Genomic DNA, 11525 nt, shown 5'->3' with positions numbered 1-11525 from the left:
CTCTAGCTTTGAGCCTATTGTCTTTGTCCATGGAGTTTTCTTGGCAGGGATAGTGGAGTGGCTTGCCGGTTCCTGCTCCAGGTGGATTACGTTTAGTCAAAACTCTCCACTATGACCTGTCCATCTTGGGTGGCCCTGCACGGCATAGCTCATAGCTTCTCTGAGTTGTTCAAGCCCCTTTACCATGACAAGGGAGACTCTTGAGTGTCCCATGGACTGCAAGAAGATCAAACCTATCCATTCTGAAGGAAATCAGCCCTGAGTGCTCACTGGAAGGACAGATCCTGAAGCTGAGGCTCCAATACTTTGGCCACCTCATGAGAAGAGAAGACTCCCTGGAAAAGACCCTGATGCTGGGAAAGATTGAGGGCACAAGGAGAAGGGGACGACAGAGGACGAGATGGTTGGACAGTGTTCTCGAAGCTACCAGCATGAGTTTGACCAAACTGCAGGAGGCAGTGGAAGACAGGAGTGCCTGGCGTGCTCTAGTCCATGGGGTCACGAAGAGTCGGACACAACTAAACGACTAAACAACAACAAACAACAACAACAAGCCTTCAGCATCACTTTGGCCCTAAGGAGATGCAGAAGTATCCTTGATGGTTAGTCGGTTGGATACAACAACATGGTAGAGAGCAGACGAAAAATAAACAGCAGTATAGGCTGATAAGAGAGCATCAATAGCCAGATGTGGTCCATGAGTTGCCTACTGGAGAACAGGGAGAGACCAATAGTTTTGGAGCCAGAACTATAGGTAGAGAAGGTAGCATCTCATGGCCTCTCTTTTGAAGTGCTAGTGTGCATTTTAGGTAATGAAACACCCTTATACCAGATGTAGCATCTGACATATTGTCATGGGACTGCCAAGGAATGCCTTTGAGTCTGGGGGAGGAGAAGAGTCAGAGCGGGAACAGTCAGAAGGAGACGGTCAGGAAATGACGGAAGGAGGAGAGAGCAGGAGGGAGCCAGGAGGTGTCAAGGCTCTCTGATGCTGAAGCAGAGCCCTAGCACCACACAGGGAGCTCAGGGACAGACAGAGAGCCCATGCTCTCTGTTTTTATTCATAGCTTTGCCTGAATGCATGGATGTCAGATGAGAGGAGGACAGTCTTAAGATGGCGCTGGTCTTTTTCAAAGTACCAAAGAACTTCCTTTCCACCCTTACAGCTTCTAAGGCTTCTGCTTTTGGCCATAAATCTAAAAAGTGATCCAGTTTACCTCACCCCTACTCCCTACACCACCAAACTCTGTTTTTTTCCTTCCCCTTGTAACTGAAGCATGTTTATTTATTTCCTTTATTATTATTATCAGATGAGAGAAAGCCAAAGCCAGAAAGCTGCTGGTGCCATTAAATACCCCGACTCTTGAATTTTAATTTCTTTTTAAAGGATGGCTATAACATATAAAATAAGTGCCAGATGACTACTAAAATCTTATTTACTACACTTTGATAACTGAGTGTGCTTGATCTGTATCCTATTACTGAGCTGCTAAAACACCATGTGAAATAGCAGGAGACCTCACCAGCAGAGAAATGGAGTTTCCCCATTGGTTTCTAATGATGTCATATTCCTGTCAGTAACATTCAGTAAACACAAGGGGCTGGGAGGTTTAGTGTGTGTGTGTGTGTGTGTTGTTGTTTTTATTTTAAAAATGCTTAAATTCCAACTCCTAATAGCACCAGCATTTCTCCATGCAGCAGGCATGATGGGAAAGATTTGCTGTAGAGAGAGCGATAAAAAGCCATTTTACTCCTCACCTTTAAACTCGTGCTCTCATTCTTCTAGCCAAGATGAGGGGTGGTCTAGCAGCCTGGAACTGAACTGATTAATATCCAGTCCACAGTTTCATGGGATCAGAAGGGGTACCTCTTGAAGCCTGCTTTCCATATGTAAATCAGAGCTTGCAGGGGATGCCTGTGAAATCAGCCAAGATGGCCAAATCAGCTCTTAATAGGCTGTGTAACCGTGATTTGGCTGATTTGCTTACCATTAATGGGCCTATCATCTGGAAGCTAAAAGGAAGTCGGGGGCTTTAAGAAAATAACACTGTTACGGTTGCTGACAGCTGGGAATCTCTCTCCCCAGCCTTTGGAATGTGACAGACTTCCACTAATTTGTCAGACCACAACGGATGGCAGCTGAAGTCAAAGAACATCTGGAGGGTCATATCTCTGGACCAAACAGAACCATGGGCTGGTTCAGCAAGATGCTCTTAGCTTGCAATTGTGCAGTGGTTTTTCATCTGTGGTAATATCAATGGGTAAGCTAGCTTGCCGTTTAACCCACTGGGTGGTCCCTTTGAGCATCTTCCATTCCCCCATGCCCCCCCCAATTCCTTTCCCCCCATCCTCACCCTGCCAGGTGTAGCTTCTCCAGATATATCTATCCTTTATGTACATATATTGTTATAGCACCAGTGGAATACCTAACCCCACAGTCTGGCCTCTGAGAAAGAACAGCGGGATTCATCGGAGGGACATTTTGCATCTGGTTGGCTTTTAGGACTCCCCCTCCTCGCAGTTTCTCCCCTCCTTGTTTGTATGTGTGTGGTGGGTCCCACGGCTTTCCTTGTTTGGTAAAAATTCTCTTAACAATGCCCTTTTTAGGATCAATATCTCTAGTTCTACCAGGAATGTCAGCTTGCTTCCCCCTCCTCACTTGATGCCCTTCCAAGCACTAATGGGGCTATGAAAAATACAGAACACACAGCAGGCAAACGCTCCTTGACATGGCTCCTGCAACAGCAGCAGCTAATGGGATTCCACAAGCTGCTCTCTTCTAAAAGTACGTTCTCAGGCTGTTTTGCAAATGAGTTTTCAAGACCGTCTTCTCCCCCTTCCTTCTTCCTCTATCCACTCCAACCCAACCTCCTTTTCCAGGGTGCTATCTCTTGTGGAATTTGCAGCAGCAACTATTCGCCGGCCTTCCTCGGTGTATTTTCGGTCTCCTAAGCAGCTGCCCGGAAAGCAGGGAGTGGGGTGGGGGAAGTGAAGGAAAACACACACAAAATGGTTTTCCCTGTAATGCAAGGGGTTAGGAAAGACACCTTTTGTTCCAAGAGGTCTGAAGCAGTTGGTTGTTAACCCTGCCTGACTAAGGCAATGGACCTTTTTGGCTGCCCTGCCAACAGAAATGTTAGGGTTATTATTATTATTATTATTATTATTATTATTATTATTATTAAAAAGCCCTGGCCCAAATCTGCTTTACTTATTATATGGGGGGGTGGGGGTGGGGGAATCTTGCAGTGATGAATTGCAGCTGGATTACTTTGTGTGTGTTAAATTATGTCTCTCTCTCTGTGTGTACACACACATTGTTCCTTCCCTTCCAGTTGAAAGTGGAGTTTGGGCTGGTGCCTGCAGAAGGGATTACCTTACTTACAGTCATTTATTGGATGACGTTTTGCATGGGTATCTGCTCACAGGAGCCACACATACACCGGCCCATTGAAAGTGCTGCTTTCCCCTGTAAAATATGCAGAAGTGGGGAATGGGAAAGGAACAGGGACCCTTGTCTCTGTGTATTTCGTCCACACACACACACACACACACACACACACACTGCCTTAAACGTGCAAGCAAGTCGTGCATAGGCTTTGTACTTGGCTATCCATATCTGCGTGAGAAGAGGCTTTTATCAACTTGACCCACTGAAGGAGAAAAGGAGCCTGCATTGCCGCATCTGCTACAATAACCGCTGCTGGAAAATACACATTGAGCAGCATCTTGAGTACATGGGTTGTTGTTCATACCACAAAAGACTCACAAGTAGCCAAACAAACAAACAAACAAACAAACTACAGTATTGTTGCAAAAGAGGAAAGAGCCCCCTCTTTGTACAGGCATGGACATCTGAAGAAAGAGCACTGATAATGAGTGTTCATTCATCTGACTATGTTAGTTAAACTATGGTGCCCATCTTACATCCATGAATTGCTCTTCCTAGGAAGCTGCCTTACCGGAAGTCAGATCATAGGTCTATGTATTCACTGTTGTCTACTGACTGATAGTAGCTGTCTAGGGTTTCAGACAGGAGTCTTTTCCAGCTCTGCCTGGAGTTGCCAAGGATTGAATCTGGCGCCTTCTTTCTGCATGCAAACCATGTTCTCTGCTACTAAACTACAGCCCTCCACACAGAATTCTTTCATGGTGAAATAACCATGTATTTATTTTTCCAACCGGATCTGTTTTAATTTATGCTGTGAGCCGCCTTGGGAGGAAGGTGAGATATTGAATGAACAAACAAATGAATAAAATATGGGGGGGGGGGCAGGTAAGCCCTGCCCCACATAATTGATCATATGACACGGTGCACACACACCATTTGGATGGCAATGTCCATCAACTTGAGGGGCCTCAAATATTTTATGGGGGGACAAAGACCCCTTGGCCCCTAGGAGTTGGCTCCTTGCCACTGACATACACATTTTAAACCATCTATAAAATACACTGTGTCATATATATCTATGTATAACAAATTGTGTGTTTGAGTATTTGCAGACCAGATGCTATTAACCTGTATGTTTTAAGAACACTTAGAAGGGTGTTCTCTTCAAAAGTCAGGTTCACATGCTACTGAACACAGGCTGTAAACCTTAGTTACAAAGTGGTTCAAGTTTCAAAATTATTGGTATAGGAACTCAAGAGTGGCTGGTGGGAGCCATGTGGCCTGAGCTGGAGCAACCAGCTCAAACCTTTTCACACACTGAGCTTCTGAGGTAGACTGGGGTGAAGGACACTAGGCTTGATTACCTATTTCCTCCCAAGGTGAGGGGAAGTAGACATAGCTAAGTCTGGCAGGACGGCTTACTCTATCGTATTAACCCCTTCATGCACTAATCAGACTTAAGCATGTTGGTTATATGAGGCTGGTTATCCTACGCTTAATAGGGGAAAGAGGAGAAAGGTGTTTTAGCCACCCCTCACCACAGGATGATGAAAATGCACCCTATGCAACACACAACCTACACTGCAGGAGGGTTGTAGCAGGGGTCAAGAAACCTGGAGAGCCATGTTTGGCTCCTAGACTTGCATTTCTCCATCCCTGTCCTTAGTAGCAGCTGTCCCTGTCCTTAGTTGCATGCAGGAGGACTCAGGTTCTTAGCATCTCTACTTGAAAGGATCCCAGTTAGCAGGGCAAGGGGAAACCTTGGCCTGAGACCTTGGAGAACCGCTGCCAGTTGGACTTAGATGGATCAATGGTCTGACTCAGTATAAGGCAGCTTCAGTCATTCACTGCTAGATTGGATGCAGAAGAATTGAATCTGCATACAGTGCAGCGTGTTTCGGTGCTGAGGTTGCTCTTCAGCCAGGTTCAGTTGTTGGTACAGGAGAACAAAGCTGCAGCACAGATGCATCCATTTCAACAGGTAGTTAGTGCAGATGATGCAGGCCAGACACATCTCCTGCATGGTTCAGCTTGGCATTGGCCCACTGAAGGAGTGATGCTTTTGCTTTAACAATCTTTTCAGAACTCCCCAAGGTCATTTCCTGTTCTTGGGCTGATATACAACTACCCTGAGAAAAGCCCACGCAAGAACCCCTGCTTGTTCAATGGGGCTTTCCCCTCTTTCTTTTGTCCGCATGTCCTTGCACCACTTTGGAAGGTTGGGAGAACCCCCAGAACAGGATGTAGAGGGAGGGAAGAGGAGATAGTTGCACTGGGCAAACAACATTGCTTGCGCTGACATAACAATCTCATTAGTGTTATGTTAAATTCCACCCTAAGTGAAGTCCATTGGAATGAATTTGCAAGATCTACACACACACACACACACACACACACACACACACACACACTTTGAATATTTGAAACATGTCATAACAATTTAAAAGCACATTGGAGATTTCCAGTGGATTGCCCTCTAAGGAACAAGTCCTAGGATGTAAAAGCTAGCAATTCTTTGCAAATGAGATTTCAGTTGAGTTTTCCCAAAGCTGAAAGGAAGTGACACAAGACCCATAACTCTGCTTTTTCTGAAGCCAAGCACCTCTTTTATATGCGAGTTACCATTAAGGACAGCACAACTGCCATGTTGTGAACAAAGCTCACACTAGCATTTTGCAAGTGGACATGGCCAGGAAAATAGCTTAGCACCTAATCAATAGACTATGAGCCAGGAAGAGAAGTCCATTTATATGTTCCACATGACAGGCCAGGAAGGCCTTAGCAATGAATCAACCCACCAACCTGGCACTGCTGTTGCTCCACTGACCATTAAGGATGTATAAAGCACCCACTCTTGCAGGTCCTGCAGTGCAGAACAATAGAATCATTTGCTGCATATTTTAGAAAGTTATTTGTTGGTGCGCAGTGCCAGTTTGGACACCTCTTAAGATATCGTAGCCAATTTTCCATGATGGTTCCTGAGATGAAGCTGCAGGATTTTCTCTATGTTTGGATGCAATTGGATGCCATTTTGAACCAAGATGGTGGACCAGGGCTGCTAGGTCAGGAGCATCTCAGACTCTCAGAGTTCAAGTCCCAAACTTGAGACCTACAGATGGGCCGCTGAGGATGTCACTGGGTTGTGATGTCATGGAAGGCAGGTCCTGGTGATGCCAAACCAGCTTATATTTGTAAATAAATGGTGTTCTAAAGTCACCTACCTGTAGTGTCCATTCTATCTTTTTCTTAAAAAAAAGTTTTGAAATTCATCCTCTGAAAAATAGTCGAGATGCCTCCCTGCTTTCTCAGCCTCCAATTGGTGCTGCAAAGTGGGTGTTGTTTGTTGCCGGCCCTTAGTGGAATCTAGACACATATTAAAAACACTGTAAAAATGCTTCTTTAAAGCGTTTTGAAAAAAAGATATTGAATTTGCCATAAGCTCACCATCACCATCTAGTGTTGCATTTGTATAGTGCACTTGAAATACACATAAAATGTTCTACGTATTTGCAGCTGTGTAGCTGTATAGCCTGGTATTCCAGCTGAAGCAGAGACATCACCTTGCCAACAAAGGTCCTGTATAGTAAAAGCTATGATTTTCCCAGTAGTGATGTATGGAAGTGAGAGCTGGACCATAAAGAAGGCTGATCACCGAAGAATGGATGCTTTTGAATTATGGTGCTGGAGAAGACTCTTGAGAGTCCCATGGACTGCAAGAAGATCAAATCCATCCATTCTGAAGGAAATCAGCCCTGAGTGCTCACTGGAAGGACAGATCGTGACGCTGAGGCTCCAATACTTTGGCCACCTCATGAGAAGAGAAGACTCCCTGGAAAAGACCCTGATGTTGGGAAAGATGGAGGGCACAAGGAGAAGGGGACGACAGAGGACGAGATGGTTGGACAGTGTTCTCGAAGCTACCATGAGTTTGACCAAACTGCGGGAGGCAGTGGAAGACAGAAGTGCCTTGCGTGCTCCGATCCATGGGGTCAAGAAGAGTCGGACACAACTAAACGACTAAACAACAACAAGCTGTTTAGCCAAGGCACTCTCAGCACAGAAATCTGGAACATTATTACAGAATATGAATTTCTCCAGTACAAGCTCTGGAGTTGCCACATTCCTGAGGATTTTGGGGTGGGCAAAGAGGCATGATCTGGTCTCATGTCTCTCGGATCTGCAGAAAAAGAGAAGAACAACACTTGGGGGGCAGAGTAAATCAATCCCATTTGTTTGAGCTTCCCACCCTCTATGGCTCTTGTTTATGGTCCCAGGGATGGGGAGGGATGGGGAGGGTTGAAACTGGAAAAGATCACAGCTCGTTTCCACAGTGGGGAAATGCAAAACATTCAGATGGGTGGGATCAAAGGAAATTTGCATTAAATCACTTTGCCTATCATGGGAGCTTTGGGAGTCATTATCAAATCAAGCTCCCAAGCTCCCAAACTCTTGTAATCTGAATGTCTGGGAATCTGAATGCCTAGACGACTAAAGGTTTCACAGAATTGATAGATAATGTGGCAAAACAAGAAAGCTGGTATGTATTAGGGGTGTGCATTGGCTCTGTGTGGGGACAAAACAAGTAGGCGAATCAGGATGATTTGGGGATCTCCCCGCACTCCCAAGTCAAGATGTGATGTCAGTATACTGAATTGGATTGCCCCCACCCCACAAGCCTTGTGCTGCTCCTTTGAGTTGTTCCTGAATTTTTTGTACTGTATGTGCTCTATATTTTTCTAGGTCTCTGGGCTCTCCAAAAAGTGATTCTGGTCAAAATGTAGGCTGTGCAACGCTGAAGAAGTCTGGATTTATTTATTTTTTGTAAAATCATAGCAGTGGAGAAGTTTTTTTTTAAAAAAAACCAACAACTTAAAAGCATCAGTTAACTTTTCGCCTTAATGCTGCATTGTTCTGCTTTAACAAAACAAACAAATGCACAAATTTGACATTCTCCAGAACTTCACAGGCAGCATTCTAGACTGTCTCCCATGGTAAGGACCCATTGGGGACCTGCCAAGGTCTATATGGCTGTAAGGCCTATAGGAGAATGCAAACAACCACCAGGAAAAAAGGCCCGTGTGAAGCTGCAAACTTTTTTTTTTAAAAAAGTACAAACAAGAATTTGCATTACCTGGCTACCTCTTAACTATTTTAAGTGTGAAACAGACAAATCCTTGTTCCCACCCCATAAGGGACTGTGGAAGTAAGTGAAACCCTTTTACTTCCCCCACAGAAAGCCCCTGGACCTATTTGTCTGCAATTTGCCACTCTGGAGGGGCTTCTTCGACTGTAAATTTCATTCCCTGTCATAATGAATGAGGACCAGGGAGCTTTGTTTTATACGGAGTGGATCAGAAAGCGAAAACATATATTGAAGTGAAGACTGTACCTAACAACTCAGAAACAGATCAGAATTTACAAAACCATGCAGATACAAGGTAAATCTTTGGGTCCAAACACATCCCTAGTACAGTGGTACCTCTGGTTACATACTTAATTCATTCTGAAGGTCCGTTCTTAACCTGAAACTGTTCTTAATCTGAAGCACCACTTTAGCTAATGGGGCCTCTTGCTGCCACCGCGCCGCCAGAGCACGATTTCTGTTCTCATCCTGAAGCAAAGTTCTTAACCTGAGGTATTATTTCTGGGTTAGCGGAGTCTGTAACCTGAAGTGTCTGTAACCTGAAGCGTCTGTAACCTGAGGTACCACTGTATGTGTTAGGAAAGAAGATACTTTTAAAGATTCTGAAAGTCAGGTAGGCAGATTTGGGTTAAGTATTAGGAAGAACAGCTGAAACCAATCACTGGAGCAAACTGCTTGACTACTTTTGCCAGAGATGTCCACAAAAAGGAGTTGGAAGAAATATACACAGTTAATGTAAGGAGTATAGCACATCTGATCCCTGAAACCCACAGGACATTATGACTTTACCCTGTGCTGGTCCTCTGACTCCATATATCTCAGGGTCCCCTGCAATTGCATAAAAGTGAGGACAGGGAGTCACAGATGCAGTCAGACATTTTCAGTATCACAGCTGTTTTAGCCTGCAACAGTCAGAGGTGTTCTTGATGCCTGAATTTGTTTAAAATGCAAGTAAGGTAAAGGTAAAGGTACCCCTGCCCGTACGAGCCAGTCTTGACAGACTCTAGGGTTGTGCGCCCATCTCACTCAAGAGGCTGGGGGCCAGCGCTGTCCGGAGACACTTCCAGGTCACGTGGCCAGCGTGACAAGCTGCATCTGGCGAGCCAGAGCCGCACACGGAAACGCCGTTTACCTTCCCGCTAGTAAGCGGTCCCTATTTATCTACTTGCACCCGGGGGTGCTTTCGAACTGCTAGGTTGGCAGGCGCTGGGACCGAACAATGGGAGCGCACCCCGCCGCGGGGATTCGAACCGCCAACCTTTCGATCGGCAAGCCCTAGGCGCTGAGGCTTTTACCCACAGCGCCACCCGCGTCCCTTAAAATGCAAGTAGAGAACAGTAAAAGTTTTTCATATTCATGGCAATGGAGCGGTGATCTTGCATGAGTTCTCTTTTCTGATGTTACACTGCTTATGCACGTAATCCACTTGCGTGAGTGCTTCCTCACAAGGGGAAGCCAGCGATGTCTGAACTGGCTCTTTCTTTGAGAGCTTTATATATTTTGGGCCAAAACCTCTGCTTTGAACGTGCAGTTTTGAAAGGGGAAATGGTGCGCAACAGCAAGAATTCAGCTTCTCTGTTCACATTAAATTTCTCTCCAGATTTCTTCAAAGGATTTCCCTGCTAAGAACCACCGCCCCGTTTATTGCACATCCCCACCGACTCTCTGATAACCTGGGAACATCTGCTGCACATCTGTATCCCTGACAAATGAAATGTGGCAGAGATGAAAGTGGGGAAGGTTGGGGTTCATTGCCCTATTACATGATAATTGCACACAAGTTTCTTTTAAGCCTCTTTCCCGCAGCAGTAGGTGCTTCATGTGGCCAAATGTGCCTGGCATGCTATGTCTGCCTCAAGAGATGAAAGGGACCCCGCAGACAGGTAGAGCATCTTCGGCTAGGCTTCCTTTCTGAAGGGCTCCTGTTTTTATCCTCTTTGCCAAGACAGAGGCCCTTTGGCATCCTCTCCCCCACATGCTTTGTGAAAGAATTTGCAAGGGGGTGGTGGAGGGGTGGAAATGGCTGGCTAGAAATAAAATTATTTATTGAATTTAGTTATTATTTATTGAATTTATAGCCCACTATTCCTCTCCAAAGAGCCCAGGGTGGCAAACATCCATCCATCCATCTATCTATTTATCTATCTGAGCAAAAACAGAAAACAGATTTATACATTTTTTTAAAAAATAAAATCACAATTAAAAACATCTAAAACCAGTTACAGGGGAAAAAATATTCTAAAAGCAATTACAATTAAAACCACTCTTTCATTCAATGATTTGAAGACTTCCAAGAACAGTATTCTTCAGCCACCAAATGCCTTGGAAAGTTTTTGCTTATACTTTGTCAAACCAGTACTTGATCTAGTTCAATTTTTCTCTACACTGACTGGCAGCAGCTCCCCAGTGTTTCAGGCAGGAGTTTCTTCCAGCTCTAGTTGGAACCTGGGACCTTCTGCAAGCGAAGCAGATGCTGTACCGCTGAGTTACAGCCCTTTCTCACACAGACTTGCTTGTGGGGTCAGTTTGTGAACAAGTGATGTGGATGAAAAGTGAGAATGAAGGCAAATTTACAGCAGTGTGGGACAGTGACATCAACCTGTATAACAGAGGGTGGGGGACCTGTATGGTCCATAAGGTCAGATCTCTCTCCCTCCATCACCTGCCGGCAACTTTGTCAGGTGGGCAAGGTCAACTACCTGCCAGTCACCTGATGCCAGGTGACTGATAGGAAGGCATTCCCACCAGGAACATACTGGCAAATTCTCTACTCATTAGCTGCTAGGTGTAGATCTCTCTGTAGGGATCTGAGCAGGATGTAATTCTCTGCCCACCAGCTAACTGGCAGCAAAACAACTGATTGAAAAACTGAATAAAAAGTTAATAATGGAAAAAGTCCAGTGACACTGGCTGATTTCCACATTATTGTTCCCACTGCAATGTCATAAAAGAAAACCTCCTCAAAGTAACTGAGCACATGCAGCTTAAGAG

Source organism: Podarcis muralis, chromosome 5 (genome assembly GCF_964188315.1).
Source record: "Podarcis muralis chromosome 5, rPodMur119.hap1.1, whole genome shotgun sequence".
NCBI lineage: Eukaryota > Metazoa > Chordata > Lepidosauria > Squamata > Lacertidae > Podarcis > Podarcis muralis.
This window is presented reverse-complemented; position numbering follows the sequence as displayed.